Source organism: Anolis sagrei, chromosome 2 (genome assembly GCF_037176765.1).
Source record: "Anolis sagrei isolate rAnoSag1 chromosome 2, rAnoSag1.mat, whole genome shotgun sequence".
Classification (NCBI taxonomy): Eukaryota; Metazoa; Chordata; class Lepidosauria; order Squamata; family Dactyloidae; genus Anolis; species Anolis sagrei.
In genome coordinates this window covers 43,646,168-43,672,258 of record NC_090022.1, presented here as the reverse complement: position 1 = coordinate 43,672,258, position 26,091 = coordinate 43,646,168, and the positions used below count along the sequence as shown (strand labels likewise).

The window sequence follows — 26,091 nt, the reverse complement described above, 5'->3', positions numbered from 1 at the left end:
GATACCATGTAAACTCAGCAGAATGCTCAGGTGTGAATGTGATTCTTCTGATGCTGGTGCAGAAATGCCACAGCTCAGCTGTGCATGCTGGCAAGTCATCACCATTCAGGGGAAGCAGTCATAGACCACAGCAAGCATGAGATATGCTTGTGGCAGGGAAAACATATGTTTCTCTCTGTTAACCAAATTAGATTATCACAAGAACATTACTGATATATACTGAACCATATGGGACATTTCTAGAGAATACTGAGAAGTAGACTGACAGATCAGTGGAGTTATGCAGCTGATGGACTTACCAACTCTTGCAATTTCACTGAAGACTTTATTATTATTATTATTATTATTATTATTATTATTATTAACGTTATTTATACCCCGCAAAATCTCCCGAAGGACTCGATGCGGCTTACAAAGGCCAAGGCTGCCGACAATCAGCAACATACAATACACAATAAACTCATAAGCAAATACAAAAACATCAAGCAAAACAATAAAACAGTAGAACAATAACACCTTGATGCAATTAAAACCTAAAGGCCGGGCCAAATGTAATGGACAAAATTTATAAGTGCTGAACTTGACAGGTAATATGTAGAAGTATTTGGAGGTAGGTGAAATGTGCAGATAATCCTGAATCTTTAACAAAGTGCACTTGGGACTTGAAGCCAGGAATTTCCTATTCTGGAAAGGCACACTGGAACAGCCAGGTCTTCAGGCTCTTCCTAAAGACAGCCAATGTTGGGGCTTGTCTGATGTCCTTGGGGAGAGAGTTCCAGAGTCTGGGGGCCACCACATAGAAGGCACTGTCCCTTGTCCCCACCAAACGCGCCTGCGACGCAGGTGGGATCGTGAGCAGGGCCTCTCCAGATGATCGGAGGGAGCATGCGGGTTCATAAATGGAGATGCGGTCACGCAGGTAGGCAGGTCCCAAACCATTTAGGGCTTTGTAGATGAGCACCTGCACCTTGAATTGGGACCGGAAAATGAACTGCAGCCAATGGAGCTCCTTGAACAGGAGGGTTGACCTCTTTCTGTAAGGAGCACCAGTTAACATCCTGGCTGCCACCCGCTGGACTAGCTGAAATTTCCAAGCCGTTTTCAAGGGCAGCCCCACGTAGAGCACATTATAGTAGTCCAATCTAGAGGTGACCAAGGCATGAACCACCCCGGCCAGATCAGCCTTTACAAGGTAAGGTCGCAGTTGGCGCACGAGTCTCAAGTGTGCAAAGGCCCTCCCGGACACCGCCGACGCCTGAGCCTCAAGCGTAAGCGATGAATCCAAGAGGACTCCCAAACTGCGGACCTGTGACTTCAGGGGGAGTGTAACCCCATCCAGCATAGGTTGCAAACCTATACCCCAATCCGGTTTTCAATCGACCAGGAGGACCTCTGTCTTGTCGGGATTAATCTTCAGCTTGTTCCTCCTCATCCAGACCGCCACAGCGGCCAAGCACTCGTCCAGCACTCGAGGGGCTTCCTTGGAATTAGGTGCAAATGAGTAATAGAGTTGTGTGTCATCTGCGTAGAGATGGAACCCAACTCCAAAACTCCGGATGACCTCTTCCAGCGGTTTCATGTAGATGTTAAAAAGCATGGGAGATAAAATAGAGCCCTGTGGGACCACACAGGTCAAAGGCCAGGGGTCCGAGCAGGCATCTCCCAGCTTCACCATCTGGGATCGGCCCTCCAGGAAGGATCGAAGCCAGGACAAAACCATGCCCCCGAGACCCATCCCAGAGAGCCGTCCCAGAAGGATACCATGATCGATGGTATCGAAAGCCGCTGAGATGTCCAAGAGGACCAAAAGGGTCACACTCCCCCTGTCAAGTTCTCTACGGAAGTCATCCACCAAGGCGACCAAAGCCGTCTTGGTGCCATGCCAGCCCTGAAACCAGACTGTGACTGGTCCAGGTAATTGATGTCATCTAGAAACCACCCACTCCAGCACCTTGCCCAGAAACGGGAGGTTGGAGATTGGTCTATAGTTATTCAGCACCATGGAGTCAAGGGAGACCTTTTTGAGGAGTGGACGAACCACAGCCTGTTTTAGTCTAGATGGAAAACCCCCCTGCTCCAATGATGCATTAATGATCAACACATACCCCTCCCTGGCCGATTTAATTAGCCAAGACAGACAAGGGTCTAAAGCCGACGTGGTCGCCCTCACAGCACCAAGAATCTCCTCCACGGTCTCAGGAAGAACAAGCCTAAAAGAATCCCACAAAATTGGACAAGCATGATAAACACTGTTTTCCTTAAAATGATGTGATGTTTTCTTCTTCGGAGAATGAGAAGAGTGTCAGAGTCAATAGAGGAGAACATCCTGAATGAAAACAGGATATTCTTGCATGCACAGGGAGACCCCACCCCTTTACTCTCATAACAAAAACCAGCCACATACAAATATTGGTAACAAAGGCTACAATTTGCTTATTGTATACAGCTGAAATCAGGGATCCCATACTTGGACAGCCCAGCTGCTGGTCAGATAGCACCAAAAGAGGAGCCTCTGGATGGATCCATATGACTCAGACTAGTGACACTGGCAACAGTTGAGAGGGGGCATAGTGCAGGTTCCTATCCAGCACCACTCAGGCTAACTTGCACTTGCTAGTCACCTGGATGACCCCAACCAGGATGGAGAATAAGTCACCTGGATACCGGGCATATGCCAACCACCCCCAAGTTGCAGGCAGACAATTTTTCTGGCAACAGAAAAAAAAGATGGAAACTTCTTTAGGTCATTCAACACAGCAGGAATGAAGTTCTCCAAAAAGGAGTTGAAAAGGAAACACTGCTAGTGCTGGAAGCCTGTAAAGGCAAATATACAAGGTGATGACTGTAGCATAGTAGAGGATTTGAGTGTGCTCTCCTTTGTTTTCACTTAAGAAGCCTGAGAATATATTCATGTCTATATATCAACACAAGCAAGATTAGAGGAAGGAGAGGAAGGAAGATTATGTTTGTGTACTGCTCACATGTGTAAAGTTGTGGAGAGAAACTTCAGTGCCTCTGCACTCTAATATTCTTCCCTTGAGGGTTACTTTGAACCATGTAGCTTACTAAAAATGCCAAAGGGGGAAATTGGGGGCCAAAGGTGCACTTCTTGTTTTTAAAAGCAGGTATTTTGGCCAGTGTTAAACAGTGCAGGAAGTCTTTGTAATCTAGCCTATATATTTATGTACAAGTCTAGAAAGTTTAGTCACAACTAAATAATCTAATTTGAATTATCATGACAAGTACTGTACTTTTATTGAAAAGGAACAATCCCCTTCTCTGAGCAGAATGACAAAAGTCAAGAGCTTAGCCCATCTCTGAAGAACCAAGAAGCACTGACCCTTTCTATTCTCTCTGCCATGACACTACTTTTGGTCTTTTTGAATGGTGGGATAGGGAAATTGAAATGTGGCCAGGGATGGCTGGCTCCTTGAGATGGCACTTTCCCCTCTCCACAGAATAACCTTAAAGTTATCCACAGGTCATATCAAAATCTATCATTTTGCCCCCCAAAACCTGTCCTCAACTTATACATGAGATTAACTTATACATATATACAGTTCACACAAGTCAAATGACACTCCTGGATCTTTCAGGTATGGCAATTCATTCATTTTTAAAACCAGAAAAAATGACCTCATCATACGGGCAAAATTGTCCATCGTATGACACTCCCTCTTCACTTGTGAATCCCGGTCTTAATGTGACGAGGTCCATAGTCTAATTTAAGGTGCCTGAGGGACCTGTGTGCCATAAAAACATCCTTGTGGCCACAGCCTACATCTTTCCATGTTGTAAATGAACAGTTCAACAAACATATCTTTATCACGTGAATTAAATTACACCTGAGTAATCTCTCCCCCCCCCTCTCTCTCTCTCTTTCTGAATAAGATTTCTGTTTTAGATATTTTAAAAGCAGCTATAATAGAAAATGGTAAACATAATGAAGTTTTAGAATAATCAACAATCTGAAGTGCTCTAATTGCCTCTCCCTACAATTATCAAAAGATGGGCAAATCACAGTGATTGCTGAGGTGTTTAGTTAAGGTGATAAACAACAGTATCTGGAGAAATTGTACTAATGTAATGTAAACAAACATTTTCCTCTTCTATGTGCTTTCAGGTGCTCCCATTAGCACTAATGGGAATAACAATCTGCCACAGAACAGAGAATAGATTCTCTATCCCTCATTCCTTTCTAACATCCTCTATGTATCATGCCAACAATTAACATTAACACTGATAGCATCAAGAGTTTATCATTCAGTCTTAAGTTGGTTCTCTGCTCCCAAAGAGGTGTACACCACAAGCAACAGACAGCTTCAAATTCAACCAATGAGTATTGCATTTTTTGCCAGATCCTCAGGCAATTAGCAATCAAGATTCACATATCTTTAAACGTTCAGCCTATCAACGGCCAGGAACAGGTTAGCCCCTCTATGCAATGAAGCCACTGGTCCTGGAACTGCACCAATCATATCTGTTTCTCATTCTCAAATGTTAGATTCTCTATATCAATGCACTCTGTGGAGCCCTCCGCACTTCCTTCCTCCTCTTTGCTCCCTGGGTACCTCCCTTCACCCTCTGGCCACCTACTGCCCTTCATCTAGTGTCTCATGTTGCACATGGTTGGCAGGTGTTTCCTAGAATCAGACAGTGAGGATGTCTTCTGTGTACCATGACAGGTACCATTGCCACCACTTTCTCCTCAGTAGGGCATCTGGCATCTGTGCCTAGCCACTCCAGCCATGGCTGCCTTCATCCACCTGCTCTTCCCTCAGGGACCCTGCAGATTCCTCTGCTCCACAGAATCCAAAGGCCCTTTCCCCAGAAAGAACAAGATGAAGATTGGCTCCAGATGTGGTGCCTCCCACCCCACAGTGCCCTCCACAGCCCTACCACTGCTCAATTTCTCTCCATCCTCAAAGGCAAGTCTATTGGGAGGGGGTGGATTGGAGGGAAGGCCCCTTCTCTGAACCCCCTCTTCCCTGTTGCCACTGAAGGACCTGCATACCGGGGGGGGGGGGCATATGCCAGGAAGGATTGGATTGTGTTTTACCTGCCTGGTATAAAGAGGTTGGGCTAGATGGGCTCTTGGGGTTGTGTTATTATTATTACAAAGACTTGGTATTAGATGTTGGGGGGAGTGCTTTGACTGGTTTTTTTTCTTTTTGCATGGCAAAAGGTGGCTGGATTTCTTTGCGGCCACTATTGCGTCTGCAAAGAACCGTCCGGCTGAACTGTTCCGAGTTGTCAGAGGCCTGTTAAAACCCACCATTCAGGATGGGTGCCCTGATGACTCGGCAGCTCGCTGTGAAGCCTTTGCTCAGTTCTTTGCAGACAAAGTCGCTTTGATCCGCTCTGGACTGGATACCATATTAACGGCAGTCTCTGAGGATGTAACACGAGCATCTGCTTGTCCAATTTTGATGGATTCATTTCAATTAGTTCAAACCGAGGATGTGGACAAGGTGCTTGGAGGAATGAGAGCTACCACATGCATCCTAGACCCCTGCCCATCCTGGCTTCTAAAGGAGGCCAGAGGGGGATTGGCCGAGTGGGTTAAGGTGGTGGTTAATGCCTCCCTTCGGGAAGGCATATTTCCAGCCAGCTTAAAGCAAGCTGTGATAAAACCGCTGTTGAAGAAACCATCACTGGACCCCACTCAATTCGTCAACTATCGGCCTGTTTCCAATCTCCTCTTTTTGGGCAAAGTCATGGAACGTGTGGTGGCCTCACAACTCCAGGCATTCTTGGTAGACACGGATTATCTGGATCCGGCACAGTCTGGCTTTAGGCCGGGGCATGGTACCGAGACAGCCTTGGTCGCCTTAGTGGATGATCTCCGTCGGGAGCTCGACAGGGGGAGTGTGTCCCTGTTGGTGCTACTCGACCTCTCAGCGGCCTTCGATACCGTCGACCACGGTATCCTTCTGGGACGCCTCGCGGGAATGGGTCTCGGAGGTACTGCTTTGCAGTGGCTCCGGTCATTCCTCGAGGGTCGGTCTCAGAAGGTGTTACTGGGGGACTCCTGTTCTACCCCACAACCTTTGTTTTGTGGGGTTCCTCAGGGTTCAATACTGTCCCCCATGTTGTTTAACATCTACATGAAGCCGCTGGGCGAGATCATCCGGAGTTTCGGGGTGCGGTGTCATCTGTACGCAGATGATATCCAACTCTGTCACTCCTTCCCACCTGCTACTAAGGAGGCTGTCGAGGTCCTGAACCGGTGCTTGGCCGCTGTGAGGGTCTGGATGGGGGAGAACAAATTGAAATTGAATCCAGACAAGACAGAGGTACTCCTGGTCAGTCGCAGGGCCGAACAGGGTATAGGGTTACAGCCTGTGTTAGACGGGGTCGCACTCCCCCTGAAGACACAGGTTCGCAGTTTGGGTGTGATCCTGGACTCATTGCTGAGCCTGGATCCCCAGGTTTCGGCGGTGACCAGGGGAGCATTCGCACAGTTAAGACTTGTGCGCCAACTGCGACCGTACCTTGGGAAGTCTGACTTGGCCATGGTAGTCCACGCTCTGGTTACATCCCGCCTTGATTACTGCAACGCTCTCTACGTGGGGTTGCCTTTGAAGACGGCTCGGAAGCTCCAACTAGTCCAACGGGCGGCAGCCATGGTACTAACAGGAGCAGGGCGCAGGGAGCATACAACTCCTCTGCTGTACCAGCTCCACTGGCTGCCAATTAGCTACCGGGCCCAATTCAAAGTGCTGGCATTGGCCTTTAAAGCCCTAAACGGTTCTGGCCCAACATATCTATCCGAACGTATCTCGGCCTATCAGCCCACCAGGACCCTAAGATCTTCGGGAGAGGCCCTTCTCTCCATCCCGCCTGCTTCACAGGTGCGGCTGGTGGGAACGAGAGACAGGGCCTTTTCTGTGGTGGCCCCGCGGCTTTGGAATGCCCTCCCTATAGAGATAAGATCAGCCTCCTCGCTGATAGTATTTCGGAAAAAACTCAAGACATGGATGTTTGAGCAAGCATTCGGCTAATCCGATGCGATGAAATCTCTGATCAAGGACTGGCAATCACAGACAACGAAATTGGATTATGATTTTAATTTAAGAGATGCATTGGTCTGTATTGGTGGCCCAATACTGTGTATTGTATATGTATGTGTTTTATATTTTTAATTGGAATATTGTTGTTTTTAAATGTTGTAAACCGCAATGAGTCGCCGTTTTAGGCTGAGATATTAGCGGTATACAAGTGTACTAAATAAATAAATAAATAAATTATTGCAATACTGTCCATCACAATCCAATATATATATGATGTATAATATAATATACAAACATTTCTTTGGGCTCCATGAGAAACTTTTGTTTCAAAAAGGGCTCCACAGCTAAAAACATTTGAGAACTCCTGTTCTATGTAATACCCATGTTCATACTTGAAAACTATGCTGGGTTTGGGAATTGCTATCCCCCAGTGTCCACTTTGGCTAGAAGTAAATAAATTGATTTCAAGTCCTGACTTCAATTCCTGTTTGTCTTACTGGACCAATTGGGAGCTGCAGCAAACTGAGGAGGACCAGAGATCTTCGACAATAGCACCAATTGAACTGTTGATAAAGCTGTCATATATGCAGTGTCCAAAGGACATGAAATTGGACTCTCAAGACCAACTACAATTGCTCACTCTGGTTGGAAATGTTAAGAGGTTATGAGTGACAAGAGAGAGCTGATATCAGTTTCCATTGAACCATAAAGTTTGCATTTGGTCTTGTTCTTTCTCAGTCTGATCTAGGTTGCAGCAACAAATAGGAAATCTGCCTTGTGCTGCTTTAATGAAAACCGGATAAAAGTAATAAAATTGGATGCAGAGCAATAAGGACAAAGATATCTCAGGCACGCCATTCAAGTAGAGAGAATATTTAATCTCGAGATCTTGTAATTAATGCAAGAAATTAGTTAGAAAACATGCTAACTTAATTTGAGAAGGAATGTCAGACAGCCTTGTCTTCCTAAACACTAAACTAAAGAAATAAGAACATCCTAATACATGCTATGGATAATTAGAACAACCAAATTTATCACCTTGCATAATTACTAACAGTTCATTGGAATTAATGCAATTTCATGCTTTCTTGAACTTTCGATTTTATTCCATAAATGTTTTGTCATCTATAATCTTAAATATTACTGTTATAATTATAGACCATGATTGAATAACACCAAAAAGCCAAAGCATTTAGAAGAGAAACACTTCCTCAGCCCCCCCCCCCCCCCCCGCCAACCATATTTCTTTGGAAATGTTTTGGTTCATGATACCTAATGCCATCCATCCTTTCACTTCACTATGTAAAATGTGATATATTGGAGCACAACTAATGCAACTGGAAATGATGGATCACAATCCAATTCTTCACCCAAGCAAACATAACAGAAAAGGATGAACTTGGCAATTTTCTGAGCAAGTCTATTGTAAGAATTTGCATAAGCAACTGCACCACATGTGTTCAGGGAACTAGTAATTTGTTACCTCTATTACCTTGTGATATTAATTGCACACAAACAGTCTTGATTTGGGAAAGAAACATTTTTCTCTTTGTCACATGCTTTGCATTTCCATAGATCTCTCATAGTTCTTTCTTATGGCCCACTTTCCCATATTCTTTTTAAAATACAAGCAAACACAACATGAGACCTGTAGAACAAATCAATCAGAATTAACAAACCACATTGCTTTCAACAGAACTTATTACAATTAACTTTAGCTACATTGAAGACATAATGTAGAAAGGCTAATATAAAAAGACTGGGAAAGTTACCTTTGGATTACAGTTCCCCAAATTCTTCACAGTCCATGCTAGTTTGGGATTTTGCAAGCTGTAGCCCCCAAAAGTAATACTTCCAAGGTCTATTTATATGTCTGTGTACAATGACACATGGAGGCAAGGCTCCAGAAGTAGATTTGAAACGAGCCTTGTACAAGTATTCCTTGTATTCATTTATGATACATTAACCAAGTTTCAAATGTTCTTAAAATAACACATAAAATGGTTCTTAAAGAAAGCCTGTTCTCTGGTTCATTTCCAATTAATTCCTTTTTATCATTTGGCAAGACAAAACTTCTTTGTACTGAAATTATGGGCAGTTAAACATAAATCCCCATAATCAGAGGCTCCAAAAGTCAAAGGGAAATAACATGCAAGAAGCACCGAACAGAAAGATGGAGTAGCTATGGGGAGCCCTCTCAGCCCGGTCATAGCTAACTTCTACATGGAACAATTTGAAAAACAAGCTCTTGAAACAGCAACCAAAAAGCCCACTATATGGCTCAGATATGTGGATGACACTTTCACCATTTGGAGCCATGGAGATGAAGAACTCAACAGGTTCCTGGAACATCTTAACAGCATCCACCCTAACATCCAGTTCACTATGGAAAAAGAAAAGGAAGGAAGACTGCCTTTTCTAGATGTCCTAGTCATCCGCAAACCAGATCAACAATTGGGTCACACCGTTTACAGAAAACCCACACACACAGATAGATATCTACATAAAAACTCCAACCATCACCCAAGTCAAAAAAGAAGCACCATTAAAGCCTTGACAGACCGTGCAAAAAGAATCTGTGAACCCCACCTCCTCCAAGATGAACTGAACCACCTCAACTGGGCTCTACAGGCCAATGGATACTCCACCTCAGACACCAGAAGAGCTGCAAGGCCAAGAACAAGCCACAAGAGTAAAGATGAAGATCCACCCAGAGGAAAAGTGTTCCTGCCATACATCAAGGGAACCACTGATCGCATAGGGAAGCTGATGAGGAAACACAACATACAAACAATCTACAAACCCACCAGGAAAAACCAACAAATGCTACGTTCAGCAAAGGACAAGAGGGATCCTCTCACCTCTGCAGGAGTCTACCGTATACCATGCAGCTGTGGACAAGTCTACATAGGGACCACCAAACGCAGCGCCCAAACAAGAACCCAGGAACATGAAAGGCACTGCAGACTACTTCAACCAGAGAAGTCAGCCATAGCAGAGCACCTGATGAACCAACCTGGACACAGCATTTTATTTGAGAACACAGAAATGCTGGACCACTCTCACAACCACCATGTCAGACTACACAGAGAAGCCATTGAAATCCACAAACATGTGGACAATTTCAACAGAAAGGAAGAAACCATGAAAATGAACAAAATCTGGCTACCAGTATTAAAAAATTCTAAAATTAAAACAGCAGAGAGAAAAACTGGCAGGGACATCTAATCACCTTTCAAGAAGAGTTTGCTCCAGGCACAGTCAGCCCATTGTATGCTAATCAAGGTGGTCAGTTGAAAAGATTCACACCTAGCCCAACTTACAAAAGCCTTTTGTCTCACCCTGGTCATTCCACAGATATATAAACCCCTTTTTCCCAGCTCCAGCAGACCTCTGAGGATGCTTGCCATAGATGCAGGCGAAACGTCAGGAGAAATGCCTCTAGAACATGGCCATATAGCCCGAAAAAACCCACAAGAACTGAGTGATTCCGGCCATGAAAGCCTTCAACAATACACCTTGCATATTGTTACAGCACAGAACTTGGGCAATGCTCTCCAAGGCATGTCTGCTCAGATGTAATGACTGATATCAGTCGGATTTGTCCTCAAGTAAATACATATATGAATAAACCTTTGACAGATTGTAGATTATCAGGCACCAAGATTAGAAATATTTCCCATTTCCCTCCAGAGGTGACATATCCTTCCTATGGATCATGATTTGGATGAGGGATTGGAGGACATCCAACCCCAAATGGATGAGGGATTGGAGGACATCCAACCCCAAATTGGGAAAGAAGTCGTCCAGGAATACCTGGCCGCTCTTAATGAGTTCAAGTCCCCAGGGCCAGATCAACTACACCCAAGAGTATTGAAGGAACTAGCGGAAGTCATTTCGGAACCATTGGCAACCATCTTTGAGAGTTCTTGGAGAACGGGAGAAGTTCCAGCAGATTGGAGGAGGGCCAATGTGGTCCCAATCTTCAAGAAGGGAAAAAAGGACGACCCAAACAACTACCGTCCGGTCAGCCTCACGTCGATACCGGGCAAAATTCTGGAAAAGATTGTTAAGGAAGCGGTCTGCAAACACTTAGAAACAAATGCAGTCATCGCTAATAGTCAACATGGATTTATCAAAAACAAGTCATGCCAGACTAATCTGATCTCTTTCTTCGATAGAGCTACAAGCTGGGTAGATGCGGGGAATGCCGTGGATGTAGCGTACCTGGATTTCAGTAAAGCCTTCGACAAGGTCCCCCATGACCTTCTGGCAAGGAAACTAGTCCAATGTGGGCTAGGCAAAACTACAGTGAGGTGGATCTGTAATTGGTTAAGTGGACGAACACAGAGAGTGCTCACTAATGCTTCCTCTTCATCTTGGAAAGAAGTGACGAGCGGAGTGCCGCAGGGTTCCGTCCTGGGCCCGGTCCTGTTCAACATCTTTATTAATGACTTAGATGAAGGGCTAGAAGGCATGATCATCAAGTTTGCAGACGACACCAAATTGGGAGGGATAGCCAATAGTCCAGAGGACAGGAGCAGAATTCAAAACGATCTTGACAGATTAGAGAGATGGGCCAAAACTAACAAAATGAAGTTCAACAGTGACAAATGCAAGATATTCCACTTTGGCAGAAAAAATGAAATGCAAAGATACAGAATGGGGGACGCCTGGCTCGAGAGCAGTACGTGTGAAAAAGATCTTGGAGTCCTCGTAGACAACAAGTTAAACATGAGCCAACAATGTGATGTGGCGGCAAAAAAAGCCAATGGGATTTTGGCCTGCATCAATAGGAGCATAGTGTCTAGATCTAAGGAAGTAATGCTACCCCTCTATTCTGCTTTGGTTAGACCACATCTGGAATATTGTGTCCAATTCTGGGCACCACAATTCAAGAGAGATATTGACAAGCTGGAATGTGTCCAGAGGAGGGCGACTAAAATGATCAAGGGTCTGGAGAACAAGCCCTATGAGGAGCGGCTTAGGGAACTGGGCATGTTTAGCCTGAAGAAGAGAAGGCTGAGAGGAGATATGATAGCCATGTATAAATATGTGAGAGGAAGCCACAGGGAGGAGGGAGCAAGCTTGTTTTCTGCTTCCTTGGAGACTAGGACGCGGAACAATGGCTTCAAACTACAAGAGAGGAGATTCCATCTGAACATTAGGAAGAACTTCCTGACTGTGAGAGCCGTTCAGCAGTGGAACTCTCTGCCCCGGAGTGTGGTGGAGGCTCCTTCTTTGGAAGCTTTTAAGCAGAGGCTGGATGGCCATCTGTCAGGGGTGATTTGAATGCAATATTCCTGCTTCTTGGCAGGGGGTTGGACTGGATGGCCCTTGAGGTCTCTTCCAACTCTTTGATTCTATGATTCTATGATTTGGAACAAGTGTCACAGTCAAAGGACAATTTCCTGTTATTTCTGTTAGTGCAATTCAATACATGCCTACTCAAAATAATATAATCCAGATTATCACATCAGATAATCCAGATTATCTTCTTACAACTTGATTATATGAGTCTACATTGTCATATAATCCAGTTCAAAGCTGATAATCTGGATCTTATTTGGCAGTGTAGCTGGGCCTACATGGGCCAAATTAAAAAAATACTCTCTTTGTAGCTACTGTGAGTAGTCTACATTAGTGGTTCTCTCCAGGTGTTTTGGCCTACAACTCCCAGAAATTCCAGCCAGTTTATCAGCTGGTAGGATTTCATGGAGTTGAAGGCCAAAACATCTGGGGACCCACAGGTTGAGAACCACTGATCTACATGATATATAGCTGGTTTCTCTGAAGAGGCTATTCTTTCACCACTAATCTGGCACAAGAAGAAGCACAATTTGTTCCAGAGCGATTGCTTCTTGTGACCTCACCTGATGCAACATCAGCAAGGCTCTGCCAGGATGTTGCTTTTGACTGGTGAAACAATGGCAGTGGCCTCATTGCCAAGTGTCTGGATGAAAAAAGGGTTCTGTGTGCTCCTGTATTTTATCCTTTGGAGTTCTAGATCTCTGGATTATTTTGGTAGGTGTAGATACAACCTAAAGCTTTTTTTAAAGGCATATTCCCATGCAAGTCTTCAACATTTGTTGTTGTTGTTGTTAATTACTATCAAATTGGCTTTCACTTATAGCAATCCTGTAAATAAGAGACCTACAAGACCCCAGTGACTCACTTCCCAGCTCAGGTCCTCTATGTTGTGACTTGCTTGATTGAATCTACAGTTTCTACTTGTAATGCAGTGTTTCTCTTTTATTGCCTTTCACTTTACCAAACATTATCATATTTTCCAATGACTCATATCATGTCATCATGTGTCCAAAGAACAACAACTTCATTTTAGTAATCCTAGCTTCCAGTGAGAGTTTAAGCGTGATTAATTCTAAGAACCATTCTTTATTGGTCTGCATAGGACAGCTGCATAAATCCAATGTATCCCTAGAAACCGTATAGGAGTTTTTTCTAGATATACAATATGGGGTTTAAAGATTGCCATTATCGAATAAGAAAATTACAAAGACTAGAGAGAGAAAGAACTGAATTGAACTATGGCCGCAAATTCCAATCAATTGGTAAAAGTATTAGACAATGGATTCATGACACACTACATGTATATCCATCTGAGACCTTACTACTATGCATATTACATCAACAAAATTCAAACTTAAAAACTTAATATGGACATGCCACTAGTTTTACCTACCCACGCCCCTGCCCAAACCCTACTTTAAGGAATGAATCAATTTTTAATCTTTTAATTTTTTTATCTTGTAGTTGCACAATCATTTAGGAGTGGGTTGACAGGCCAGTAGGCCGGGATGTCTTGTATTCATATATGGTTTTACTGTATGTATGGGCAAGTGTGTATGTTTTTGCATGTTTTGCATGTTTTGATATGGTCAAATTTGACTAATCAATAAAGAATTGTTATTGTTACAAAAGGAATCTCTTTTTTGAATAAAAGAAAACTGCTTTTTGGTAAAGCAATTTATCAGTATTGAATTCATACACCAACATTATCTGACCATTATAAAGATCTGAAAGATTGGTACAACTTTACAAAGCCCTTTGACAAAGTTGGGCAAGGTTTCCCAAAAACACCACCTCTACTCCAGGAGGAATGTGGTCTTTCAAGCAGGGAGAGGCATGGAACTCATCACATGACATTAAACTACTTCTGGCCACCATGGTGGTAATCTTGGTTCTAGATATTGATGTTTTCTCTTAGGATTCTCCGTGTGATAGTTTGAATCAAGGGAAAACTGAAGAGGGAAACACATGTATGAATCCCTTCTGTTAGACAGATGGTCTGCCACGCTTTTCATGGTCCATGTGATGAAGGGGTATATCCATAAAAGCTCATGCTAAAATAAAAACCACTTAGACATAAAGGAGTTGCTACATTTCTTTTCCACTCTTCCTCTCTTCCTCCTGTTAATCTTAGATGAGAGCATTCAAAGAGCCACTTTTCTGATCTTCTCCATGTGCTAAACTTCTTGGATTTAGAGTATGGGCTAGAGATGAATTTCTCCCACTTCAAGGTTGATTTCTGGCATGTGCATTAACGCTACCCCAAGGAGTATTCACCTGTATTTTCACTGAATCCTGCTTTAATATTTAATAGTGTGTAGACCATACAAAACTTTTTTGATTTATTAGCATAGCTACTGCACATTGATTTAGGCCATAGTTTATCGAATTGCTCTATCCTCCTCCCTATTTTATTAGCCTGCAGGAAATCCAAGGGATTTCAGTGTCTGACTATGTGCAAATAAATACTGGCTGCCCCATGGATTTGTAGGATGACAGGATAACAAAGCAAATTTCAGTATATGCAAAAAAAAAATCCACATAGTGAGGCCTTATGGTAGCTACTCAGTGATTCAGAAGGTGTTAGCTGGTGAAACCCCCCCAAAAGCCTGCACAAGAGTGAATATATTATCGAGGGTTTAAAAATGAAAGGAAGAAAACAGGGAATTACAGGCTGATTAGCGGTTCTTCAATTCTAGAGACGGAATTAAACCAAATCATACAACTATTTGGTTCTTTACATGCTGGAAGAGAAACTGGATTATGAATAGTAATCAACACAGATTTGTTAGAAACAATCAGGATAAACCAAAAGAGTTTCGTGCTTTCATGAAACTTTCTTTTGCAAGGCTTTCAGCAATTATAACTGAATATATCCCGCCCCCTCCAAAATACTTGAAAAGCGGAGGTAATAAGACACTTCAATGGAACTGATATACACAAAAGAGTTATGTGAAAAGGCTCACTGCTGCTCTTGCTACCACAGACTAACTAGAACTGCCCTAGGACATGGAAAACATCTATCTGAAAAATATAAATATGAAGATATATATTCATATAAAATATAACCATAAAATCTAAATAATAAATGAAACCAAGTTGAGAGGGGGGGGTAGGAGTATGGATTGAGCTCCATGTCCTTATTAATTTTGATATTATATATATTTGAGAGACACAATGGTGTAGTGGTTTGAGAGTTAGACATGAAAATTCAGTGGATGACCTTAGGCATGTATACATGAGGTTAAGGTAGTTTGATCCACTCCCTCTTTTCCCACAAGAAGATGCAGGAAAAAGCTGTGCAGATATTTCAGGTGGCCTCACTAGATTAAGGGATACCACAGAAATATTCTGCAGCCTTCCTGAACTTGATGCCTTCTAGCTGTTTTCAATTGCAACTCCGTCATCCCCAGCCAGCATAGCAAGATTTGCACTTAACCCACACAACTTCCAGAGGTAGTTTTCACTATCTCTCTCCAGCATTCTCCATTGGAATGATGGAAACAGAAGGCCAAAAAACTGTAAGGTTCCAGGTTGAAGAAGGCCTTTCTGCAACCAAATATATCCCTAACATTTCAATGAGTGATTAGAAAACTAGAGGCCACCTAACATTCAAATTACAAAATAAAATAAAAGCACAGCAGCTGTTACTAGTGATTGATTCCTTTCCCCTTCCCAGCACACATTTTTCAGCCCTCTGGTCTTTTGTGTTTCTTGTACCAAAAAATAAAATGAAAATCTCTTGTGGATGTGGTGGATATTACATTCAACAATTTATTGGAATCTAGGACAGTAAAGGGAACTTTACCACACTGCAAATAAAGAGGCTGGTTTTAACCTTCAGAAATATTAAATTTATTGATAAAAACCTAACTGCTTTGAGACCTATATATGTTTTCTTTCTAACAATACTTCAATAACATCTATTGCTTTTCTAAGTGCACTTTATGAAGCCTACATTATGACTGTATTGTGACAGAATGTTATATACACAAGTAATCTTATATATACAGCAAAAATCCAGTACTAAACAAACAGGCTGAAGTTTAGACGTGGTCAAGATTTCATGATTCTCCTTAGATGGTCATGCACCTCTTCAATACTTAAAAATTTAAATATTTGTTTCCACCAACAGAATGTATATTGTAATATTCCGCATGCCTTAATTCAAAATATGAGGTAAAATTTCACTTGCAAATTAAGCCACCCCCCACCTCCAAAAATGCTCGGAAATTGACAAAGAAATAGTTGAGGCTGCTTTATATTCAGTCCATTAATCTACTTGGCTCACTTTGTTGACACTGACTGACAATGGCTCTCTGGGGTTTCCAGTTGGGATTTTTCCAGAAACAACACAAAATAAACTCTTTAAAATCTCATACACCATAGTGCTAAAAAAAAGAAAGTTAGTAAACTATCAAGATTCAATATATTGTAATCACAATGCATTAAAAACAGTAGTAGAAATACAAGTAGTAGCAGAAATAAAATTTTCCAGTATTTGTCCATTCTGGCAAAACACAGTTGTTTTGCCAAAAATAAACAGTTCATTTTGGGACCATGAGAAATAACCATACCTGTGAGAAAGGTTTAAAGCTTTGTGGCAAATATGTTCAGAAAAGGATATATGGCAAGTTGGACAGTTTTACATTTTTCATTTAACTGCTGGGAGCCCTGGTTCAGTAGCAGAGAGATCCCTTCACTGACCTACAAGCAGGCAGTATTACCTTTGTGGTCCAAAGACAAGTAGACTTCATGGCAAGCCATCCATCATACTTGTCTTTGGCCCCATGTACACTACCATAAAATACAGTTTCAAATGGCATAATACCGCATTGTAGACAGGCCCTTTTATAGTTCCCAGCTCTTATCAACTGTCCTTTGATGTCTTCTCTGGAGCAGATGCTTATATCAGTTGAAGTCTGAGGAGACAAGGTTTGCTCTTGAATTTCTCAGGCTTGTATCATCCAAGTAACTAACAGTGCTTGCCATACATAGGCAAAAAATAACTTTAGCATCTCAGGCATGAAACACATAACCTAACTTTTCATTTCAATAGATTTCTGGTTCCTTTTTCATAAAACAGTCTCCTTCAGATACAGTTACCATAGAATCATAGAGCAGAAAGAGATCACAAGCACCATGGAGTCCAACCCCCTGTCATATAGGAAAACAAATCAAAGTACTCCCAATAGATTGCCATACACATTCTGTTTAAAAACTTTCAGAGAAGGAGACTCCAACATATTCCAAGGTAACATATTCCACTGTCAAACAACTCTTACCGTCAGGAATTCCTTCCTCGTGTTTAAATCAGCAGTTCTCAACCTGTGGGTCCCCAGATGTTTTAGCCTTCAACTTCCAGAAATCCTAACAGCTGGTAAATTAGCTAGGGTTTCTGGGACTTGTAGGCCAAAACACCTGGAGACTCACAGATTGAGAACCACTGGTTTAGATGGAATCTCTCTTCCTGCAATTTGAATCCATTTCTCCATGACTTAGAGTGCTTCTACGCTGATACTATAATACACTTTGGAGGTGGATTAAAATGAACAGGTTTCACTTTGCGGTGGCTACTAGGCCTGTGTGATCAATGAAAAAATGTTTCAATACTCATTGGAAAATTAGAGGTTGGGGAGGAAAATTGTTTCTAAAATGTTTCAAAAATTTGATGGGTTCTATATTGTAACTATAGCAAAAACGTTGGCCCTCTGGATGTTTTGGACTTTAACTCCCACAATTCCTAGCAGCCAGTAAGCTGGCTGGGATTTCTGGGAGATTAATGCCAAAACACCAGGAGAGCCAAAGTTCAACCATGCCTGGTGTAGATGAACCCTGCACGGTGAAGGAGAAAAAGATACATAAGCAACTTTGTGGGAGTGAGGAATATGGGTACTTTAAGTTTTGCCATTTCTCAGTTAATTATTTTCATTAAAAGGAGTGGCTGAAATATTAGTGGAACCAGAACAACTATGATTTTAAACATACAATAATAAACATGAGATAATAATTCAAATATAAATACAATAACAAGTTTAGAAGTAATTAAAATAGAAATACAACAAAAAAGCTTAAAAGTAAACATACAATTATTATTATTATTATTATTATTATTATTATTATTAACTTTATTTGTACCCCGCTAGCATCTCCCGCAGGACTCGAATATAAATTCAAATATAAATACAAAAAAGAGCTTAAAAGTAAACATTGAATCCCAACCAAAGTGGGTTGATGGAAAAAGTGGTCTGAAGGGACAGGAGAGGCAGGGGAACCCCGAAACGAGCGCCCACACATGTGTTCCAATATCCCAATGATGGGCAGCATGGCTATGGAGGCACCCGGCGCAGGTATTCCGGCAGCTGGGCAATGGGTGGCGCGGCCATTAAAGTAGCAGCACGGTGAGGTTGTGGGGGCCATGTTCTCTCCCTGCTGGGTCAGCTGACTGGAATGAGGGTGTGGCTGCAGGTCTCCTCGTGGATAAGCCCAGGGCTAAGCAGGCAGCAAATGCTGGATAGCAATACTCAGGCCCCAGGGTCCCTCTTGCAGCAGATCCCAACAAAACTCTTCCAGGCCCCTAGGTCAGACCTTTTATGTTATCTCTTTGGAGGCTGCTGGGTCAGCTGGCTGGAATGAGGGTGTGGCTGCAGGTCTCCTCGTGGGTAAGCCCAGGGCTGAGCAGGCAGCAAAGCTGAATGGCAATACTCAGGCCCCAGGGTCCCTCTTGCAGCACCCCCCAACTGAGATGGTGGCCACACTACCTCCTGATTGAAGATCCGAACCAAGCTCAGAAATATGCCTGTAGAACATGGCCATATAGTCCGAAAAAACCTACAACAACCCAGTGATTCCGGCCATGAAAGCCTTCGACAATACTCAGAAATTTTTCCTTAATCAGTTTGCTCAGATGCAGTAATGCACATCACCTTGTCCATTTGGAATCAGCACTGGATTATGGTAGGACACCGGAAATGAGAAGAAATGATCAGAAAGCAAAAGTCTCCATGGTAATGATGTGGTTTCTCTCTCATGGGAGTACCCATGGTAGTACTCATTTCCAAATGCTTTGGCTTTTTAAGATGCACTAGTGGTGTCTTGACAAGCACTCCACATTTTCTGAACCCAGTTCCAAGCTCTGTATGGGATATACTCTGGCCAGCTACAACTCATTGTCTGACATATTCTAGTCTTTCTGGTGAGTTTTTTAACATGGAGTTTCAGGCTTGTGGGTGCATTGGAGGTGTGTATTTTTGGATAGCCTGCCCCCAAGCAGGCTTCAAGCTGCATTATATGGCCTTTGTATATGCACCCCTAGTCTCCAAAGTAAAGCAAAGTGGTTTGCCTCCTCCTCAGTGTAACATCCTTTCAATATTTAAACATGATTCTTATGTCCCATCTCAGTCTTCGTTCCTCAAACCTAAACAACATACTGAGATCCCTAAGCTGCTCCTTGGTTTCCAGACTTTTGACTATTTCTCTGGATACCTTCCAGTTTTTCAATATCTTTCTTGAATTCTGATCCCCAGAACTGGACACAGCATTCTAGGCGAGGACTGACCAAAGTGGAATAGAGTGGAACCATCACTTCCTTCAGTGTGGACACCATTGCTAATGCATCCTTGAATTGAACTGGATCTTTTAGTTGTTGCATCAAGCTGGTGAGCTTTCACATGTATTCATGTTCAGCTTTCGCATGGCCTGTTTCCAAGCCAGGTGTCACCCATCCTATATCTGTGTATATCATATATATTATAAACAAGAGTAATAATAATGAATCAAATTTCTGTACTAATTTAAGATGGTGAGGACACCTTTCTTGTACTACCAATATTTTCCCAGCCCTTCCTGAGCAAGGCTATGTCATCTATAGTTTGAAGGGTTTTTTTTTTCATATTTGAATTTCATGTATTAGGTGGGCAAAGTCTGCACAGCACATGGAATCTCATTGGTAAACTAAATGTTCTCCATATCCCACTTTTATCTCAAGTATCTCCAGGTAAGAATGGGGAAGAAAACATTCACTGAAACTTTGGGAAGCTGTTAATGGTTGGTATAGCCCACATGTGGGTAATCTTAGGAATACCAGCCACCCCAATCTAAGAGATACTTTGAATGATGCCCACATGCTTATCTTCTGAATTCCACCAAACGTTACACCAAGATTTCCAGAAAAAATCCAAGAAACATGTTACTCATATAAATGAAAAGAGAACTCTAAATTAATACTTTCCTCACTGCCGTTTCTCAATCATGAGTGTTGTATTCCATTAAGATATGAATTTCCCAGGTAAGGAGATCAGCACACACCATTTGCAATAATCAGCTCAAGATTTATTCCAAGAAAGGAAATGTGATGTTGTGGTGTCTTTCAGTTGTGATCAAACAATAGCATGAACAGTAAATTTCAACCTGGATATGTGTGCACAGCCCAACAGGCTGCCACTCAGACCAAAGGCCTTACAAAAGCCAGCTGCAAATAAATCCATGCATGCACAGCTTTGTACACTGCAGAATATCTGATCTGATTTAAATGCATTGATTTTCCCATTTTCTGTTTCCAAACATATGCTATGAGTTTGCTGACTTTTCCTAAAGGATAGTGATATTGTGAACTATGCTTGCCCATGAAATTTGTGTGCATTCAAAGGTAAAAAACATGGGGAAATAATGGTAATCAGACAAAAAGTGAGCTTTTATATTTGTTGAATATTTCAGATTCACTCTCTTTCTATCACAAATACATGCATGATTCTGTAATATGAGATAAGATGCCAAATCCTCCCTTGCCCCATCATGGTTTTTTGGGATTTCAATGCTAAATACATACCCAAAGTGAGCAGAACATGACAGACTGATTGATCACAAAGATACAAACAATTTAGCCTCAGAAATCTACTAGTTGAGACAAGAAGACAACTGCTATAACATTTGCAAATACCATGCATTTATAGAAACCTCTCCCAAACTACATAAATTCTCACTAAAACCACCATTACAACCTCCAACAACATCAACAAAAGCCTGTTTTCTTTAATCAATTTCCATTTGCCATAAAAGACTATCAAATTAGGATTTGCATCTCTGTCCAAAATATCTTCTATATAGACTACTGTGAAAAACATCCTTGATTTTCATTTTCTTCTCTATCTTTGCCAAAGTGATATATTAGCTTAGATTCCATTTTATGATTACATTACAGTGGACCCTCAGTATCCACTGGGCTTGGGTTCCATGACCCAGAGCAGATACCAAAATTCTGTGGATGCTCAAGTCCCATTATATGCAACAGCATAATAAAATGACATTCTTTATATACAATGGAGAACAACTCAAACAAGTGCCAGAGGGTCTTTGAGATGACAGGAGGTTATAGCAGGGTCTAACTACATGTCATTGTAGTGTTCAGCATATGGAGAAATCAAGGTTTACTTTTTGGACTCCCCCCCCCCCCAATCCCGCCCAATATTTTCAATCTATGGTTGCTTGAATTTGTGGATACAGATATGAAGTGCCAACAGTTCTTTTTTTAATGTATTGTCGAAGGCTTTCCTAATTCCAATAGACCTCACTACCTCTGAGGATGCTTGCCATAGATGCAGGCAAAAGGTCAGGAGAGAATGCCTCTAGAACATGGCCATATAGCCCGAAAAAAACCTACAACAACCCAGTTCTTTTTTAAATCCCACTTTCTTCTCAACCACTCATTTGTACCTGAACTGGGACTCAAAGTAGCCAACAAAATAGACATAAATTAAAAACCTACTGATGAGAACATATAAAAAATTGTGGTTAAAATGAAAATAAAATTCCTATAGCATTAAAACATTTCAATTTAAAAGCAAAGGATAACAAGCAAATCATATGAAGGAGACCTATTTTCTTATAAAACAGTCAGAACTTTATTGCACTAAACTGCTACTCCGTGGCACTCACTCACCACTGGTAAGTGATTCCATTTGTGGTTGAGGAGGCTGCAGCTCATGTCAGGCCCGTAGCCAGGATTTCATTTCGGGGGGGGGGGGGGCTGAATTTTTTTCAGGGGGGGTTCAGGGGGAGGGCTGAGTTTCGGGGGGGGGGGCTGAGTCTGAGTGAAAGAGGGTCTAGCCTAGCAAACCTTTTGTATCATTACCCCAATGCCCCCATGCATATGGGATATATTGAGTATGGTGATCAGATCATGAAATGAATAAACATAACAGTTTAAATAATGCACCAGTAAGGCCTTTTCGCAAACCACCATGAGAATTTCAGGGGGGGGGGGGGTGAAGCCCCTCAAGCCCCCCCCCCCCCCCCCCCCCCGGCTACATGCCTGCTCATGTTACAAGATTCATGTGATAATGTCCTTAGATTCAGTATTAAGATAGAGATTGCTAATAGAATGAATGAGATATGATTCTGTACTCAAGGTAGAAGCAGTCTGGGACAGAGAAGCAGTGTTACATCTATGACTAATTACCTGAAAAATGCTCATAATTCAATAATACAAAGCTATGGCAACACATGATGAAGTTGTGAAGCCTCATGCAAAGAGATGAAGTTTCATGGCATTGCAGTAACTCTTATAGTTTTTAACTTTTAACTTTGACTTTGTTTTAATGATTCTTTACTGGGATTTTTTTAATACTGTTTATATTTTAATATTTAAAATATTTATATTTGCTTGTTATCCTTTGCTATATTTGTATATTTTAAATGCTTATACTGATGCTTTTATGTTAAGCCACTTTTATTCCCCTTTGAGGCAGATAAAGCATGGTATAATAATAATAATAATAATAATAATAACTGACATAGTTTTGGAGCACAAGACTCCTCACCTCACAATCATGTTAAAAAAAAGTATGGATCGTCAATGTTGCAATCCCAGGTGACATCAGGATTGAAGAGAAACAACTGGAAAAGCTGAAACAATATGAGGTTTAAAGATCAAACTGCAAAGACTCTGGCACAAGCCAGTAAAGGTGGCCCCAGTAGTGTTCGGCACACTGGGTGCAATGCCTAAAGACCTTGGCCTGCACTTAAACACAATCAGCGCTGACAAAATTACCATCTACCAGCTGCAGAAGGCCACCTTACTGGGATTTGCACTTATTATTCACCGATACATCACACAGTCCTAGACACTTGGGAAATGTCCGATGTGTGATCCAATACAACAGCCAGCAGAGTGATCTTGTCTGCTGTGAACTCATTTTGTTGTGTTTCAAATGATAATCATAGTAATAACAACCACATGTAAAAGGTTTACATCTGATCTTGGAAGAAAAATGCAGGACCATGTTTGGGCTAGCACCTTAGCTGAGAGGACAGAGAGGTAGGTTCCAGATTCCTGGTGGCACACATCATCTAAGACCTTCTAATTGACTAAGAGTGTAGCTTTATCCTATTTTTATGTGTTCTGATTAGAAATGTAGTTATATGCCCAGTCTCTAGGTCTCCAGATAGTACTCTGTTTTGTACTTCACCCACTTCTCTGACCCTATGGTACACTATTTGCACTATCCCTTGCTCATCCCTTTTGTGATTTGGTGTACGTATGTAAGGCATTGAATTTTGCCACTGCCATGTGAGAGAAAGCAATGCATTTTGCCACTGCCATGGCAACATGGCAGCCTTCCTGTGTTGCCTTCCCTGAAAGAGGGGGAAGCCAGGCAGCAACAAGTGGGGAGGGAAGGTAAGGGAGGAGGCGGTAAGGCAGGCAATGCGGGACATGGAGCGGTGGCTCCTCCATGCCCCTGCCAGGCCTTCGTGATAAGGTCCTATGTACTACTCATTTTATTTCTCCTTTGCAGATCATTTGAAAGTGTTTCATTTTCCTATTGAACACAGCTCCTACTGCAAAGTAATCCAATGACTCTCAAAAGTCCCAATCTCGCTTGCAGCTCTTCCAGTCTTTGGGAATGTGTCCAAGTTTGGTATAGATCCAGACTTGTCAGCACTATAGTTCTGAAAAAAATGAGGAGGCAGCATTATAAAACTTCATTGGCTTTTCTGGGGAGTAAGTAGCAAGAAGCTTCAACACAGTTGCTCTCAAGGAGGGGAGGAATGTTTGTGCTTACTCTGCAATACAACCTATTGAAATCTCACCCTGAGATGCCAAACAAAAGCTCCTTTATTAACAGCTCGAGCCCAGTTAACAACCGGAGGAAAAGCATTTTACAATGTGGACAATTTACAAGTGTGAAAGGACTGTCTGACTCTGGGGTATTGCTTCCTTGTGAAGCCCATTAATCTTGTATGCGAATTAAAGTGCTTGTCAATATGTCTTGAAATTAACAAGCTGAAATCATGGTTGGTGACAGACAAGTGACTTTCACATGGCAATGGAAGTGAACTGAGTTAAATAGGAACCATCATCCCTTTCACTGATTAGTGATAGAGCTTGAGACAGAGTGATTTGCATGTATTAAGAAGCAACCTCATTTTGCCTCCTTGACATATTGGTTATTTTAAATAATATTTGGTTTGCTATTCCCACTCTCCATGAATAGTTATGAGTCGTACTTTTGTACATGCCTTTCCTCCCCCCCCCCTTCCATTTCTCAACATTATTTGTTTTGACTACTTCTTATTTGGAAAATATTCATAGTTTTTTATACCACAGTGTGGTTTAAACATGTTTACAGGGAAAGTCCAGATCTATCTATCTGTCCATAAGCATATACTTCACCTTGTAGCCAAATTAGACTTCACGGTAGCTTGCAGTCATTAAGCCAAACTGTTACAAGCAAACTAGAAACCCAATGAAAAGTGCTATCAGAAAATATCCACAGGCTTGCCTATATGTGTTGCCAGAAAACAGTATCAATTAGATTTGATAGGGCAGAGAGATCCATAAAGTAATTCGTACAACCACCAAATAAATATTCATGAAATAAATGTATTTCATGTATGGAATCTCATTATGAACATGAACATTACATGTGCTTTTAAAATAAGTGTGCTCATTTTAAAGATACCATATATCTTCCAAATTCCTCATGAAGCTCTATATTCAGGAACAGCTTTATAATGCAGCAACAATAAATATTGTGTCAAAGAAACCCATCATAGACAACTTTAATAGAATGCAGTAGCCATCAAAGGAAGCAAAACGATATTGGCTGTAAAATGAACACAGCTTATAACTCTTAAATCTAATATGCTTTCTGGTTTTCTTGTGTGTGATAAGCCTCTTATTGTTGTGGTTCTAAACTGTGGTAAGCCACTATATATGGTGGGTGCCCTCTCTGTGGTTTGGTGAGATATTGTTGTCATATGTCTTCTTCAAGTCATTTCTGATTTATGGTGACGTTAAATCTACACTAACACAGAGTTTTCCTGGTAAGATTTACTTTGAGAAGGTTTATCATTCCCTTTCTTGTAAGCTGAGACAGTATAACAGGGTTTCCATGGACAAGCACATTTTCAATAAGGGATACACTAGCTGTTTTACATTCCTTAATCTGGACATTGCATTCATTTTGATGTAACCTACAATTGCATTCGTGTTCTACTTTTATTTTCTGTTCTTTTATTATTTGCCACCTCAACACACAGTTCATTTATGTTTAGCCATGGTCTCCTAAGATCCCAAGTGTCACTCATCCTGCAGTGGTACATTAGATTTTTTTTTCCTGGCTAAACATAGAACTGTACTTTTATCTTGAAATTAATTTATCCTGATTAATTAAGATCTTGATTAATCTTAATTTGTCCTGATTGATTAAGTTCTTGATTCATCTTAATTTGTCTTGATTAATTAAGATCTTGATTCATCTTGAAATTC

The 26,091-nt window shown here is 41.7% G+C and overlaps 1 protein-coding gene across 4 annotated transcripts in view; it reads right to left on the bottom strand.

The window, feature by feature from the left end:
- Positions 1-26,091, bottom strand: part of CNTN6 (contactin 6) — a 304,683-nt gene that overhangs the window by 124,208 nt on the left and 154,384 nt on the right. The gene's annotated exons all lie outside the window — the stretch shown is intronic.